Genomic DNA, 17,608 nt, shown 5'->3' with positions numbered 1-17,608 from the left:
GAAAGAAAAAAAATTCCTTTTCTTTAATTGGAAGTGATTCAATGTAACCTCGTTTGGTTCTGTAAGTGAACTGATGTGTATTTTTTTTCCGGTTACATGTTTACAACTTGTTTTCATCCTCTGCTTAGTTCAAAATATTTATTTTCTTTATGGATTCTACTTTTTATATATGTTTTGGGGATGTGCTGACTTAAGGCAAGAAAAAATTTGGCTTAAGTGGAAAAGTGAGCATGTGACCTCTGGGGTCGGGAGTGGGGAGATCACATGTACCTGCAGCTGGATTAGTACCTACATCATGGTCCCGAGTCAAGACCATGGCAGGGAATCTGGTGGACTCTGAGGAGGACCTGACCTGGTGCTTTTCTTTCTTAATTTGTGGTCATCTTTATGGAGTAACCTGTCCCCAGAGGGTGGACTAGTATTTTCTGCCTTAGCTTTAGGCCAACTATGTCCTTCCCAGCTACTCTACCCAGTGCCAAATCCCACGTTCCTGCTGTTGCACCGTGGACTCCTAATACCTTTCCTTCCCTGCCAGCCACTGACGACAACTTGCCCAAGTGGGGTTAATGCATCTACTTTCATTTCAGAAGTTAGATATAAAGGGAATCTTTGAGAGCCCAATGTCAAAAGTGCTCAGGAAATTGGCCCTAGACTGTGTGCCATTTGGAAGCATTTCAAACAGACTCACAGTTGCAGAGGAGAGCAGCGGGTTCTAGTCCGTTTACAAACTACCATCAAGACAGTTCAGCTGAGAAAGGCTTTAAGAGGTCTAAAAAAAAAATAGTTCAAAGGAAGAAGAGAGGTCACAGGGTTACACAAAGCACAAACTCAGCAGGGGAAGCCCTGTACGCAGAAGGCAGCTTTATAACGTCTCTGGTTGCCTGCACAAGTCTGAGTTTTGCACACGGTTTACAAACCTTGCACAAGGTGGCTGAGCCGTCCAAGACAGGTTTTAAAAGAGAAATCCAGACACTGCCTACCTGCTCCAGCACAACATGCTTCCACTCCTCAGCTGGTGGGAGCTGAGATGAAATTCCTTGGGAACGAGGCAGGAAGTCGGTCCTTTGATGAGGTGCGTTGCCTCTAGGGACCTCATTCCTTGCCTCTCCCAATCTTGCACATTCTCTTAGCTACTCAGGGGATCTGAATGAAGAGCTATTCACTTGCTTTTGTCTTGTTCTGTAGATCGCACCTGCTGAGACGCATCCTGGCAATTTCTCACTTATTCTTTGGTTTTCTTCCATATATGTAATAGGAACAAAGGGTCCCTCTTTTCCTGCAAGTGAGTATTTTGGAGACCTTCAGGGTTTTCCCTGGGGCCTGGCCCTGTGTAACCAGACCCCAAGAAGCTTACTCAAAGCTGACTCGTCTTTAAGGCTCAGAAATTCCACAGGAGATCTGTTCCAGGACACCATGAAATTTCCCAACTCCTGGCCCTCCCTAAAAATCAGCTGTAGATTCGGAGGGGCCTCTTGGAGGTTGCCAAGGTCAGAGACTATGACCCCAGTCCCCTCTAGCCTGCCCTATCGGCACTCAGGCTTCTGGGTCTTCACCCACCTTGGGCAGAGTAAAGAGTGGCCAAAGGTTAGAAGTGGTCGAGATCCCTCACTGCTTGCTTGCCCAGGGCCAGGTCAGAGTGCCCAACACCCATTCGGGGGCCTCTCTGGGAAGGGACATGCCGTCCTCTGCAGTCTGCAGTATCGTTGAGTTTCTGCACAAATCTAGACACTGTCTGGAAGCCTGACAATTCATTCCCAGCACACAGAGCCTTTGCTGGAAAAATCTTCCCTGTCAGAGTGGATGAGTGTGGCCCTGTGTTATGTGGGTTCTTGCCATCCGCTCAGCCCTGAGATCCTGTGTGGCCCATGGATGTACAGTCCTGAATCCAGGCCAGAGAGGTCCGGGACAGCCCAGAGCCCTGCTGGGCTGGCTGCTTCTGACGAAAGAATCTAGTCAGAGATGTTGTGCTTCCCCTGATGGGAATAGAAGACAGTTCCATTAGAGGAAAGAAGCATTTAGAATTACTGGAGTCTCAGGAATGTCACATTTCAGAACAAGTCCAGTGTGGTCTGAGCAGGTGACATCAGTGATGCAGAGGCCTTTTGGGGAGGAGGAGAGGACTCAGATTCCACTGAGAGTAACCAAGGGCCACAGATGTGTCATGCTCTGCACCAGTGCCTCCATATGAATCAACTTCTCTAAATTCTGGGATCATTTGGTGAGGTGCGATGTTCCACCCATTTTACAAATGAGGAAACTGAGGTTCAGGGCGTCCTCACACTTGCATAGGGTCAGTCGGGGGTTCAGCTGGGGACAGACCTCGATATCTCAGTTCTGCTCCATCCCTAGTGGTCCTGCTCCTCTTCCAGGTGGACTCCACCTCATCTGCCTCCCCACGGCTCACAAACCCCAGGGAGCTCACGGTGCCTGGCGGAAAATGTTTGGGACAAAAGCCAGGAAGCCCCAGCATTTTTTGTTTGCATTCAGTTGGCCAGAGCAGCTAGGAGAAGGATGGGAAAAGTTCAGGGATGATTAATGAAATAAGGTGTCACCATGGAAGAAGATGCCTGCTTTCCAGAGGTCACCCTGAGTTACCTCTTCAGTTATGTTCTGGAGGAGCTCTGTGGACTAGAGTCTTCCCAGAAGCACTTCAAGGTGTCTGCTTTGGTTGTCCTGAGAACTTTTGTGTCTCTGTCTTGTTTTATTTTTGTTCTCCATGACCTTGAGAGATGACTTTCAGATGAATGGATTATTTCCCTAAGGATATAGAGGGGATGAGAAGTTGGAGTTAGAACAGATTAAGAAATTTAAGCTTCACAGGGTCAGTTCTGAGTTTTTTGCAGACAGTGGCTGTGACTCAGCAGTGAGAAGGAGCAGTCCAGAATGGACCCTGTGCTGGGCTTGGGAGGAAGCAGGCTAAGGTTGGGGATGACCATGCCAGGGCCTAGGAACCGGTGTTTGCTCCTATCCTCACTGCTCCTGGGCTGGCCATTCATTGCCTTCCATGAGCCCTAGTGTCCCATCTCTAAAATGCAGGGGTGAGCTTGGTAACCTCTGTGATGGATTTAAACCAGAAAGATACTGAAACAGGGAGCCAGGCAAATGCATTTGATGAAATTTCTTGAATGATGAATAGATACCTTTGGATTTGGTAACAGAAATCACTATAGAACCTAAGTGAAGGAATGCAAATACCAACATCAATCTAGCAGGCTGAAGACAGTGATTTTCACTTCCATGTGAACTGTTTAAAAACAATAGAAATGAGAGAAGATGCCAGCTGCAGTGGCTCACACCTGTAATCCCAGCACTTTGGGAGACCAATCGCCTGAGATCAGGAGTTTGAGACCAGCCTGGCCAACATGGTGAAACCCTGTCCCTACTAAAATACAAAAATTAGCCAGGTGTGGTGGCAGACATCTATAATCTCAGTTACTCGGGAGGCTAAGGCAGGACAATTGCTTGAACCCAGGAGGTAGAGATTGCAGTGAGCAGAGATCACACCACTACACTCCAGTCTGGGTGATAGAGCAAGACTCCATCTGAAAAAAAGAGAGAGAGAGAGAGCGCAAGAGCAGAGCACAAGGGAGAGGGTGGTGGGGAGAAGAGCAGAAATGGGCAGGAAGAAAGGGGAGATTAAAGAGATTGGTGGGAGGGAGGGAATGGTAAGACTGCCATGTTCTTCCTCTACCAGCAGTCTCGTGTTTTTTTTTTTTTTTTTTTTTTTTTTGAGACGGAGTTTCACTCTTGTTACCCAGGCTGGAGTGCAATGGCGTGATCTCGGCTCACCGCAACCTCCGCCTCCTGGGTTCAGGCAATTCTCCTGCCTCAGCCTCCTGAGTAGCTGGGATTACAGGCACGCGCCACCATGCCCAGCTAATTTTTTGTATTTATAGTAGAGACGGGGTTTCACCACGTTGACCAGGATGGTCTCGATCTCTCGACCTCGTGATCCACCTGCCTCGGCCTCCCAAAGTGCTGGGATTACAAGCTTGAGCCACCGCGCCCGGCCGTGTTTTATGTTTATTTACAACAATTACAACAGCTTAATGGCTACCAAGCACCCTCTGAATACAGACGTGCACACACACACACACACACTACACACACTATACACACTACACATACACTACACACACACACACACACACACACACACACACACACACACACACATATACACACGTTATTCTAATCCTGCCAATGTCCAGTGGTTACCTATGGGGAAAATCCCTCAGTCCTTGAGCATAGCTGGGGCTTCTTCAGAGCACAAGGAACAGTGGAATCTCAGGGTTTGAAGGAGACTCAGACACCACCTAATTTTTGCTCTTGTCACTGACAAAAGGCTGTCACACTTATTGTTACAGGCCTCCAAGGACAGACGCTCCTTGCCTCCATGACTGAGTACCTTGTAGTTGGACAGTCTTCCCTTTGAACTGGCCCACTGCTGCCTGTTGTGATCCAGACTGGTTTCTTTTGCTTTGGGCTTCCAAGGGGATGGAGTCCCTGCGTCTGGATTAACGAGCTCTGGGACACTTGGAAGTGCCCTTGGCCTTGTCTTGCCCAGAACCTCCTCCTGAAGGCAAGAATAGAAATTGTACCTCACTTGTCTTTGCCTCCTGAAGGCAATCCTCCTGCCAGCCTCACAGCCCAGCCGCACTGGAAGCAGCTGCCCATCTTTGTTGTGTCCTGTTATTACAAAGACTCAGATGAACTGTTTCTTGTTCCTTTCCATTTATCGAGTCCAGTGTTTTGTGTTCAAAATTCGAATGTAAGTCTTGACTTGATTGGATTGAGGAAGGCAGAAGGAGGCCTCTGGGTATTGCCAGAAAGGGGAATATGTATTCATAGGGTCTTCAAGGACCTCAGAACACTGCTGATACCTTTCTCTCTTCCCCAAACCAATCCCCTGTTGCATTTCCCAAAAACCCGGTTCAACCTGGATGATGGCCTCCACACAGCAGGAGCTCTGCTTGACATTGGGAAGACAAAGAGAAAAGACTGTCTTATAAAGCACTCACAGTCCAGCAGGGAGACAAAGCACAAACCTATGGGACTCTACACTCTGGCTTCTGGGAGAACAGGGTGGTCCTGCGCCGTAGGGCTGACTTCACGCCTCCCAAAGTGCACATGGCTTCTCATGGAGGGCCTCTCTGATCAGTTCCCTCTTCCAATCTACCATCGTCCCCAAATGAACCAGGCATTCCACTAGGACCCTTCAGTCTTCCCTCTTACCGAAGATTAACCTGGGCTGCAGCTATTCCCAGTTATTTCTCATCAGAGCAAATCCCACCAAAGGCAGAATCCTGTCCAGAGTAAAAATAACCACTAAACAATCCAAGGAGCTTGATTCAGTTCAGCCTTTAGCCCTACAGACGCCTCTGAGCCCTGTATCTTCCACATTTTCTCCAGAGTCTCTAGAGCCTTCTAGTCATGTCCGACACACCCAAAAGTTACTCCTTGGCTTTCTTGCTCAAGTCCCTTAGTTCTCTTTTGGCCACCGTACTGATCTGAGCTGACCCTTCCATGGTTGGTGGTTTCATGGCTCTGTTCGCCGAGTCACTGCGTCAGCCAGCCAAAGTCCATGTCTGCTTTCTTCTCACCCCATCTTCCTTCCATCCAGGACAGAAATATGAGGACAAAGTGGTCTCTGCAGTAGCTATCACTGCCTGACAGAGCATTTTATAGTAAAAATGTGTTTACAGTTAAGATCAAGGCTGATGGAGGCCTTCTTGGTGGCCTGTTGAGCTCTCCATTGGAAGGGTTGTTCTTGGAAATGAGAAGGAGAAAGGGATTATCTCAATGTTCCCATCTGGTAGATCTTGCTTCAACCACTATGAATGCAGATGACCCAAAAGAGGAAATGCTGGGCCAGATGCATCACAGCCAAATTGATTTCCAGCCAACAGGTGCCAAGGGCACTCGAAGTGATCCCCAATACAGTGGCTGCAGAAGTGAGGGCTGACTCTAGGGAACATGAAGAAACCCTGACTTCCTTACTATTGATGCTGGGCTGCTGAGCTCACAAGGTGCTCCAACCCCACCTGGCAAGAATACATAGAACAACCCTATGGGATGGGTTACTCCTAACTAGGTACATTTAAATTACTTTTTTTTTTTTTTTTGTGGGCACAAAAAGCAAAAACAAAAACTTTCTTAATTTCACCAGGGTTTGCAATTGAACACATCTGATTCCCTGACTTAAAAAAATAATATATACATATATTTTTTTCATTTTGGAGCAGCTATTTTTTTTTTAAATGGGGCTTATTTTTTGGATTTGAGATCACTGGGCTTCTTGCCTTGTGAATCAATGCTTGCTGCTGTATTGAAAATGCATACATCGGTTACCGCAGTATTAAGCCAAATTTAAAATCTTAGTCTCCTCCATCTGTAAGTGTTATGTATCTACCTCATTATGATTTTTTTAGTTTCCTGTGCTTTCGTGTTGTGTACAATGTCAGAGGTGAAATGTAGATAAAAATATATATATATATATAAATATATATTTTTTGCTTTGCAATAAAGTTCAAAGCTATAACACAGAATATTCCTGAAATATCATAGCCTTTTACTGTGCTCTATCTCCTTAGTTGTGAATTGTCTCGGGAAACTTTTTGCCTATTCACGAGAGTCAATATTGTTGTGTTTGTCATTTGATGAATTATTCTAATTATTTTAACTGTACTTTTTTGACACATTGAATAAGACACTAGGATTCTTGAACAACTCTTGGTTTCAAAGGTGCTTTACTTCTGTGGACTCAAGTAATCAAATGGAAGGGAAGTATCTCTGCAGACTTGAATCTTCCAGAAAAAATTATGGATCTCAATGCCATTGGGCTTTGGGTTTAGAACAAAAGGTTCGTGCGTAGGGGGAAAAAGGAAACATTGGTTTGGCTTTGTCTTCTTGACGCTTTTGGTATTTATTTATGTCCAACCTTACTTCTTTTTTAAATTTCAATTTCTTGGCATGAAATATGGTATTCATTGACTCCCTGGCATTCTCGTGTGATTTGGCTGCTTTTGACTTTTTGACTCTGCCATTTTCCCTAGGTTGATTTTATGTGTTGTGCTATTTGGTGGTGAACTGTCCTGTGCCCAGCCCCCACCTCTTCTCTAAACCTTCTGGAATTCTCTTTCATACCACATGTTCAGAGGCATGATGATTTGGAAACTTTTGTAGTCTACAAGCCAACGATGCCATAAAGACTCAAGGTTTTCAAAAGAATCTTGACCAGTTACAGTACAGGTTCAAGGGATCTTGAATAAAAGGTGGATTGTTTGCAATTGATTCCCTTTATTTATGTGCTTGGACAGAATTACCATCCTTTAACTAAGCACATGTAGGTTATGAGCCCTAAATAATTTGTATGGTTCAACCACCCTTGTTTTTCTGTGTCTTTGGCCAAAATATGTAAGGCTTTTCTTAAATTCATTCAATATGTTTTAAAGGTATAAAGAAAAGCCTATAAGTTAGGATAAAAGATCCTTTAAAATGATACTTCAACAAAACCCTTTAAGTATTTTATTATTCCCCAGCTCCAGGGAGCTAGGGAAAAGTGGTCATTGAACGGGGGAACTATTTCCACAAATGGTGACATTGCCCATTAGATACATGTAATGCTATAGAAAAATGAAGATTTCATAATATGTTGGTTTTTCTTATTTTGATTATCATAAATAATTGCTGGTATGTGTTAGTAATGGACATTTTAACTTGTATTTGGGGAGGTTTGCTTTGTTCTGTAATGATGCTGAGTCAGTATTTAAAACAACCTGGCTAGGTTAGACTTTGCCTGTTCTTGACATTTCTCTCTTTTTATGATATAAAGTTCTGTCTAAGAATTGAAATGCAGATAAAACATGACTGAAGGTAGAACACGCTGATGTTGATTTAAAGGGAAAAATATAATGATAAATATATATACTTACATATATACACACACATGTGAGTAAGTGAATGGGAATATATTGTATATTCACACACACACAAACATACACATGGGCAAAATGACAGTATGTTTTCAAGGTTGGTTTTTTGATTCTGAGGAATTTGCCGCCTCACTGAGCTTCCCAAGATTCTAAGATTTCCTTTGAAATAATTAAATGTTTAAGAAAGAAATGTTTTGCTTCTTTTCTGTAGGTACCAGAAAACACAGTTCTTATTATTCCCTATTCTTTCGGTGACATATCCATTGTGCACTCAGAAGAGTCTGTTTCTAGGGAGACTTTGGGGGTTCTTTTATCATCACCTTTCAGCTCACCCAATGCCATGAGAAAATTACCTACAGAGCCACCTACACCTGCCTATCTTGACTCTTGTCTTTCTGTTCATCTCAGTTCCCCAGTTTTTTCACAGGGGAGGCCTTGTTTCCTGGAAACCCTTCTGAAGTTTGAATACTGGACTGACCTCTCTTTCCATGCTAGTTCTGGGCCCTCTCCACACCTGGTGCCACCCTTCCTGGACTCCCAGCCCCATTGCTCCCCAGGACACAGATAATGGGAATTTCAGAGTTAGTATAAGGAATTTCTTGCTGTATCTGTGATCGAGGAATTTTAGATACACATGTTGATAGCCCTAAGCATGAGGTTTAACCTGTTTCTTATAGAGAAGGGTCCACAATGAACCAAACTCTAAAGGTAACCCAAGGAGATGGCATAACAGGACTTCTGGCGAAGAACAATTAGTTTTGTTCTCATAGTGACCTTCTGCTTACTCGTGAGCAAAACTCCCTTAGCTGAGAGGGAATCCCTGATATGTCAGAGCCAGTATGGGAACAGGGAAAAGGAACTGAACTTCAATTCACTGTAAAAAGCATTTTCTTCTTTCTCTTTCCTTTTCTGTTTGTAGACCACATTTCTGCAGAGTGGGCTGGTCCTTGGGCATGACCATTGTTGAGTCATGGTGGGGAGTTTCCTGCATTGCTGGGAGGATAATGTAGCTTTGTTTGTTTGTTTTAAATCTCATTATTATACATTTTGTTGCCTGGAAAGGGAGAAGGTACTGTCCCCAGGATGTAATCATTCTAGATAGAGATGCTTTCAATTCTGTTAATGGTTGCTAGTTGCTCTTGAACTCCCAAGGAAATCTCCAATTTGGAAACAATTTCTTACTCCTTACTTGGGTTATTGGTTTTCTGCTTCTGGACAAAAACAGCTTCTGTGTTTTAGGAGCTTTGAAATCACTGGACCAGAGGAAGCAGATGTATTATAATGGGATGTGGCAGATGATGCAAGAATTTCTTTTACCCTAAATTCAAGGTATTTATGGCTCTGGTAGAGGCTTTTTGATATTTTTTATGTTTTCAAGCCACTGGGTCTACCCAGTGACCTTCCCTGCAAGAACAATGTGACAGATAATGCATCTATTTTACCCCGCTGAAGTTTCCTTGGTCCAGAACAGTATTCTCACTTCAAATTCAGTTAACCATTTGATTATCAAATATTTATTGAACACTTACTCTACCAAGCACAGGGTTAGGACTACAGGGATATAAAGATGAAATAAACCTCAAGGCATGTAATACAAGAGATAGGACATGTACATTAAAAACCATAATGCAGTAGCAAAGGGAGCCTAAGGAGAAATGCAAGACACTGTGGACATCCAGAACAGGAAGAAATATTTCCAAGTGAAGGTAGAAGGGAAGGCTTTGAAATGATGACATTTGAGTTGAGTTTTGAGGAATTCATAGCCTGCATGCAGATGGGTGAATATGGCTGGTCACGTCCATAGTCATGATGCATCATTCATTCACTTACCATGTTGATTTCCTTCCAATGAGAAAGCAAGACAATTTCAGCAGCACATATTCAAGCCATGCAATGTCTTCCGCTGTCTGTTAACATTCATCCAACCTTATTGAAAGAATAGCCCTTCAGTTGAAGCTAGGTTAACTCTCGGTTTAGAAATAGGATTCAGGGAATGGCTCTTCCTTGTAGATAACCACACTCCCTCTTCAAAGACTTCATGAACACCCCAAGAGTTGGACTTCCAGTTGTTCAGATGTATCCATTTGCGTGCCTTGGCTCAAAGCTAAGCCCCTGCAGCTTTGATATATCTAAACCCATTCCTCTAGTTCTCCACATGTGGTAGAAGAGAGGAGGAATGAGGCTTCAAGTGGTGATTTGCATGCCTCCATCTGCAAGGGTACATCAGAAGAGTAGAAGGTGTCAGAGGACCACTTTACATGTGATTTCTGGAACCACTGAGTGTTTGAGACCAAAGGGAAGGAACTTGAATGAAAAATGGAATTTCTTTAAGCCTAAAGCTTCCCAAGAGACACAGAAGGTTCCAGTCTGTTTCTTAATAGGGTTTTAGTTCAAACCTGGTCAGGCAAGCTTCTGGAATATTTGAGGCCAGTGCAATCTCCCAGAATTGTCTGAGCCATGCAGACCTTGGCTGGCCCCAGACCTTCACTATAGTAGCCAAGGAGCTGGTTACTGTGGGCACAGCATTTCCTAATGAGGAATTGAGTCTTTGGGATGTAGGGTAAGGCCCAGTTTCTCCTATAGTTTATGTAGTGGTTCCAGGTCTTTCCAGATGCCATGAGAAAAGTATATAGAAAATGAGGCCAAGACAGTTTCTTTTCTGAACCTTTCCTCAGTGGTCCCCAGTTCTCTCAGCACTACACATAGATTCTTCCAGTTTGTTCACCTTATTTCATGTTCTGATACTTGAAAAAACAAAGAAACAAAACCCCATACAGACATTGAGACGAGAGATGCAAAGGCACAGAGAATCGAGACAAATGTGAGGACCTCCCCACAGACAGATCTGCTCCTGGAACTGGAACTTAGCATTTAAAGTGTGGCCTGGCCTTTGACCTCAGCAAGCATGTCTAAGTGGAAATGCAAGGGGTGGCAGTTCTGAACCTTAGAACTTATTAATAGGACAAGCAGACTTGGAATCCTGATTAGAACCCCCCAACTGCCCTTAGTCTTGTTCCTTATGATTATTATCTCTTTAACCTCTGTAAAATAACTCTACTGTTGCCAGTCCACAGCCTGGAATCTCTTCAGAATGGGTAGGATGTTGACCACCTGTATCCCTGGGGCTGATAGACAAACCATGTCAGCCATGCATACATTCAGAAAAGTTGGACTTCGATTTTACACAAATCATTTTAAACTCCAAGCTTCAAGATATTAAATTTTAATCATTCCCTTTACCACCCACCATCTGGGGCTCTACTGAGCCTGACCACCATGCACCACAGGCTGAGGGTGACCCCAGACCCTCACTGGACCCCACATTCCCCACACCCATGGTGTCTGCTCAAGGGTGTGTTGCCTAAAGCATTATTCATCTCTGATTTAACTCATATTTACTGAGCAGTTGCTTTATGCCAAGTTGCTAAGTGCTTTTCTATATATTTTTTAAATTCATTTAACTTATTCTTTGTAATGACCTTTTTCATCTAGAGAAATAGAACACATTGCTTTATTTGACAAATGAGAAAAATGTGACCTAGGCACTTGAATGATTTGCTCAACTTCTCTTGATTCATAAGAGATAAAAACCATGATGTGGTATCCAGTGTCTTGGCTGAAAGTCTTCTGCCTTTTCCACCACACCTCTGCCCACACACTCCCTTGCTTTATCGATGGGACATTCTAACTTTCTTTACTTCCTGCTGCCTCACTGAACTTTGAGAGGCCACTCCCCTCTGTGGTACATTTTATCTCAGGCTGCAGCAGCCAAGGATGGCTTGATCTGTGTATAGACAATCCATCTCGAGATTGCCGAAGAGCAGGAACCCTTGAGGCATCAGTCTGAGACTGGCATATGGAAAAGACATCCTTTTTCCTCTGTTTCCTCTTTTCCTCTGTTTCCTCTGTTTCAGATTTTCCCTGAAAATAGTACCTAAAATTACCCTATGAGAATCTACTTTTAAAGCCAATTCGTGTTCTTCTCATCTTTCCCGGGAAGGTCTTTTGGCAGAATCTCTCTATGTTGTAGAGAAGAAATCAGGGCATTGGGTGGCATCATTGTATTCTGGACCCCAAAAAGCTTGAAAGGCACTAAACAGCCAATCTCTGCCTCTAGCTGGAGTTGCTGCCTCCAGTGCTGCTGACCTGAAGTACTGGGCTCTAGCTTGGCTTCAGGAAGCTTGCAAAGACCTTGATGTTGTCCCATGTCAGCTGTCAAAACTGGCAGCCACTTCCCTGAGGTTAAAGGGGGACATTTCTTCTCTTGAGAACTAAGAGCTCAGTGAGATTCCTGGACTCACACACAGTCAATTCATTCTGCTCATTAGTCTTCTAACTTACTCACTCATTATTCATCTAGCAAGTATTCCAGGCCTGTGACTAGACCCTATCCATAAGTGATTCACAGTCTGGTGGGGAGCTAACCTCTGTATATCCAGGGCTGAAAGGTAAGATGAAATTAATGAGTGCAGATAAAGCTCTCTTTAGTTCAAAGGAAAAGAAGGCATCTTAGCACCACCAAGCTCAGAGAAAGAAGAGATAATGTGGGCATTAAGGACTGCTGAGTGTTCCTCATGAATAGCATGTCCTGGGTTAAGGACATTCGAGAGTTATAAGGAAACAATTAACACACGTGCCCCCCCCCCATTTTCCCTAAAAGTAACTCCCACTGCACACCAATATGTTGGCTCCCTTGATAGCCATTGTTAGAGGACACTCCCTGCAATCATCTTCCTTCTTAATCATTAGTCACCAGGAGTCCTTCTCAAATAGGAAAAAAAATGGCTTAACCACATCAAGAAGAGACCATGGGAAGGAAGGATAAGGAAAAAATTCCTCTATCTTTGAGACAGATTGCTTTAGAAAGAAAGTGCGTACTTCACCCATAATCATGTTAGCCTTGGTCTGGAAACTGAAGAAAGGGTCCCATTACTGCCTCACCCCCAGGAGAGAAGAAGGGCCTGAAACTCACCATCCCTATGCCTTTCTAGCTATCATTCCTAGCCATTGTTTCTACATGACCACAGATCCCATGCCTCCGTCCTGAGTTTAGGTTAAGCAACATATGATGAATAAGCACATGGCTTACAGAGAACAAGGAAGAAGGATATACTCTCTTAGGAAGAGCCAAGAGAGAAATGGGACACAATGGCATGACACAGGGCTTGACACAGGCCTTGGATCAGTTGACTAACCTTGAAAGGTTCCCTGTGAGATGAGAAGCTCCAGGCCAATCCCACATTGCCCCTTTAAGCCAATGATGAATTCTTGTCAATTCCACTTAAGAATTGTTCATTCATTCTTTGTCACTGTTCTACTTTCATGGAAAACACTGAGATCTATCTTGAGGTGATTTATCAAAAGAGTTTCTGAATCAGGTCATATCACATTCATTGCATCCATCACTTACCAGGCACCCATTTCCAAAATATTACGTATTTTATCTCCAAGTAAGTCCATTTTTAACGCTACAGATTATGTCAATGGTGAGTGTCCACTGATTAACGGTGATGAGAAATAGTGTTGTTTATTTTTTGATCTTCAAGACATTGTTGTTTCTTCCCCAGTTTCCTAGTTCAATTGGGCAAACTGGACCACTAAAAGTCCAGTAGGAGTTTGTCTAGTGATTTCTCTAAGTGCAGCTGGGTGAGAGCAAGTTGAAAATGACTTTTGTCAGCAGAAATTAGAGTTAGAAAGCTATGCTGCTGCATCCCAGGACCACCAACTCTCATTTAGCCCTGCCTCCCCTCCAAGCAGGATCAACCCTTTCTCCATTCAAGTGCAGCAGCTGAAGTCCTGGATTTGCCACCAACATTAACACTTCACGTGCTGAAGCAGTTTCCTCTTCTGCAAAATGATGACACTCTTTAAAGTTCCTTCCCATCCTAAAATTTTGTTATCAATACCCACTCATCCAACAAACGGGAAGAAAATCTAGCTTCTCCTTAAATCCATACCAATATTTATGAGCAGAAGAACCCAAAGATCCTCCTTACACAGAAGGCAAACATCTCCTAAGTCAATTCAACTGTATTTTTCTCTTGCATTAAAAGATGAAGCCAATACAAAAATTAGGCGGGTGTGGTGATACACACCTGTAATCGCAGCTCCTCTGGGGGCTGTGACAGGAAAATGGCTTGAACCCAGGAGGCAGAGGTTGCAGTGCGGTGAGATCACACCACTGCACTCCAGCCTGGGTGACAGTGTGAGACTCTGTCTCAAAAAATAAATAAATAAAAATTCTCCATTCAAGGGAAGACCCATGATCAGCAGTTCCTTAGTTAGCTCTGCAGAACCACTTACTTAGGGGACTCACAGCAATGAGCAGAGGGCACCGCCTATGAACTACAGAGGACCAGGTGGTGGCTGCATTTTGAGCCAGGGCTGGGTGAGGAGTACAGAGAAGGTTTCCGGGACAACCGCTTTGCTTTGATAGGTCATGGGTGGAAACTGAAGTCTAGGAAAGCTTAGTAAGAGGTGGGAATCAGAAGCCAAGTACGGTGGGATCTCCTCTGGTCTGAGGAATGAATAAGTGTGAGCACCTTATGCAAAAAGCGAGGGACAGAGGTACCAGTTCTGCCTGACTCTGTGACTCCTGAAACAAATGCCGGCGTGCCTGCTGAAGGAGGCCATGTGCTGGGCTGAGCACAGGTGTCCACTTCTACCCATAAGAGTAGGTACCAGACCAGTGTGGATGCCAGTGGACACTGAGCCTATAGGGTTGGGGGGATCTTTTTTTCTTCTTGAGGAGTGTAGCAAAAATTTTAAAGGAAGCCCAAACTTCCTGCAATGGCCATATCTTAACCAAATGATTGAGTGCTTCCTAGGCTCACACTAACTCTATTTCAGAGTTAGAAAAACTTCCTAAAGTGGCAGAGGAGTTTGCATTTCTTCCCTTTCTTAGGCCATGAATGTGAGTCAAGGGTTCTCTTACCTGAATGCAGGTCACTAGTAGGAGGCAGGTGGATCAAACCACAGGCCACATCCCCGGGGAGATGGGGGAGGATGCTGCCCACACCCTACACAGGCTGGCCAGCCCCACTCCCCCATGCCCTCAATAGCAGCCTCTTTCTGTCTAAAATTGCCCCTTTCAAAGTTACTTAACCTAGGAAGAGTTTCCCTGTGCAGTTAGCGGGGACTTAGAGTAGGGGTAGAAGGGGCCAATCCAAATGGCTCAAAGAACAGCTTTTTTGGGTTTAGGCCTCAGGATAAGGCTAGAGAGGGGCCACACGAGGAAAGCCAAAGACCAATAGGGACAATGTGTGGCTTCTGTGGGCTTCTGGCCTGCAGTCGGTGTCAAGGAGCCATGATCCGCCCTCCTTTTGGGCATGGAGGAATGGTTCCTGGAGGCATTTCAGTGCATCCTGCCTTTCCCAACCTGTCCCAGACTAGTTCTTGCTACAAATCTCAGAAGAGGATTCTCCCTCAGTCCCCCTTGCCTAGCCTCCTGTCCCTCGGCATGGATGTCACGACCTGATCACTGCCTTTAGCCTCTCGCTCTCTGCCAGCTACTTGCCCTAAGCTGAGGCTGTCCAGGGAACAGCAGCTCTTGTTCTCAGATAGACTTTTGGGTTCTTGACTACTTCTTTCTTCTCTTGACAAGCATGAGACTCTGAGGCACAATGGCCTTGACGGGGGTCACTCATGTATCAGCTGACGGCTCCTCCCCAGCCTGTTCTTCCATCTCTCATTCTGTCCATTTTTCTTTCCTGAGGGGTGACCCTGTTATGTTTTGCTTTCATTCTCTTAGGTGGTGCCTCTTCCTCTCTCAACAGTGTGGGATGGTATGGGTGACGGGTGTTGAAACGCAAAGCAACATTACCCCCAAAGAGGCTCATGCAGGGGAATTTTTGTTTTTTTTTCAAGTATCATGGGAAAAGCTCAGTGATGTGGGAAACTCCCCTCAGATCCTCCATTCTTTAGACCCGGTTTTCCAGTCCTTTTCTTGTGGAATTTTAATACCATCTATTTACTATGATTGTTTTTAATGGAGGAAGAACATCATGCTAATGAGTTGTGCAAAGGACATGATTCTTTTGTTAATCTAAGTTAAAGGAGTGAAGACTGCAGTGAACCGTGTTTATGTTCAGATACCCATTTATTGTGCTAGGTTGATTTCAGATTGGTGCATTCTCACTTATCAGGGACCTCTGATTCTAGCAGAACAAAATCAGCTATTTACTCTAGTTACTGTAAGCAGACACATAACTTTTACTGTAATTTGAAAAAACCTTGCACTGTAATGGTTAAAAAAAAGCAAATCTTATTGAAACTGATTTTGTATTTTTGATTACATCTGAATTTTCACATTTTTGTATCTAACCGTGACCACGGTAGTGCTTCCATAGCTTGTGTTCAAGGTCTTGTTTTCTTTCCAGGTTGAATTCTTAAGATTGTGTTGATGCCAGATGTTTAAGGGGCAGGACTGGGGCCTGGCTGGCAGAACCTGTCATGGGGGTTGTGTCTTCAGCCAGATCACGAGCTGGTAACAGGAAATCTTGCCTAGACGGAGCAAGCTGATGTCGCATTTCATTGCGTGAATTCCCACAGACAGTTCATATCTCCAACTAATTTAAGGCCAACAGTTTTGGCCAAACCTTTGCCAAGGACTCTCTCAACTGAGCTGCCCCCACCCCTGCATTACCCAGCTTCCTGGGTAAGGGAGGACATTTTTGAAAACAAAACTTGTGAAGTTAATTTGTGCTTATGATTTTTTTCTTCTTGCTGGAAACGTGCTGGGAAGCAGACAGCATGATGTTATTGCTCTTTCTGCTTTTCCAAACCAATACACCTGTTGTACTCTTTTGTTTCTTAGTGAAGAAAATTCTAGACACAGACCTAAATATGAACGCTTTTCCTCCTGTATTTCGGATTAGCAATTCTCCCTATGTATTCCTAACTTGTTGAAGTGTTTACCTTCTTAGCATTGCTTCTCACATTTTACCTTATTTTTTTACTGAACAACAACAACAAACCCACAAAGGAACAAATAATCTCTTTCTCTTTTTCTCTCTTTCTCTCTCTGATGTGTAATGTTGTGTTGTCCAGATTCTGTATAAAAATATGTATATGATGTATCTGATATTTGGCAGCCACCAGCTGTCACTTTAACCAATATAATTAACAAAATGCATAATGTTGGTGTTTGATTTTTTTTACAAAAAAAAACAAAAAAAACAACCTAGTTAAGATGTTTGTGTATTTTTGCATGGAAAATGTACTTAGTGCATTGAGAAATGTTGTGGAGGCACTCAGTGAAAAGGCCGGTTTACTTTTTGATCCTAATGGTAATTGGTTGTTGACCAGACTAATCCCTATGATGTCCGTCTTCTTTAAGTTAGCATATTTCTATTTATAACTTGTTTTAGTACTCAAGATTCAGCATAGTGTATCTATCTATCTCTATTGTATTTACTGTTCCTTAAAACCAGGTTGTGGAAGTTCACTTCGTCTGACTCAGATGTCTCCATTGCCAATTTCTGTTGAAATGCGGTCCATTTAATTTGCTGTACAGTCCAGATCTGAAGCACCCCTGGGGCCCATGGACAGGGGCTGTCATCTCTCCTTCTGGAGGTCTATTCCTTTGAGCAGTGCTGTGGTTTTTCCCTTGACATGGAACATCTTTTTTTTTTTTTTTTTTTTTTTTAACCTAGTTATATAAAGGAGGATAAAAA

General features: G+C 43.8%; 1 protein-coding gene across 1 annotated transcript in view; it reads left to right on the top strand.

Moving 5' to 3' along the window:
* XKR6 (XK related 6) overlaps nucleotides 1-17,608 on the top strand; it is a 319,850-nt gene extending 302,242 nt beyond the window's left edge. Inside the window, exon 3 of the mRNA XM_003944174.3 lies at nucleotides 1-17,608. This exon is cut by the window's left edge and continues 18,370 nt beyond it. The gene's annotated coding sequence lies outside the window, so the exon portion shown is untranslated.

The sequence above is a fragment of the Saimiri boliviensis genome, chromosome 13, assembly GCF_048565385.1.
Source record: "Saimiri boliviensis isolate mSaiBol1 chromosome 13, mSaiBol1.pri, whole genome shotgun sequence".
Classification (NCBI taxonomy): Eukaryota; Metazoa; Chordata; class Mammalia; order Primates; family Cebidae; genus Saimiri; species Saimiri boliviensis.
Note: the sequence above shows the minus strand (reverse complement) of the source record. Positions and strands in the feature narration are given on the sequence as shown.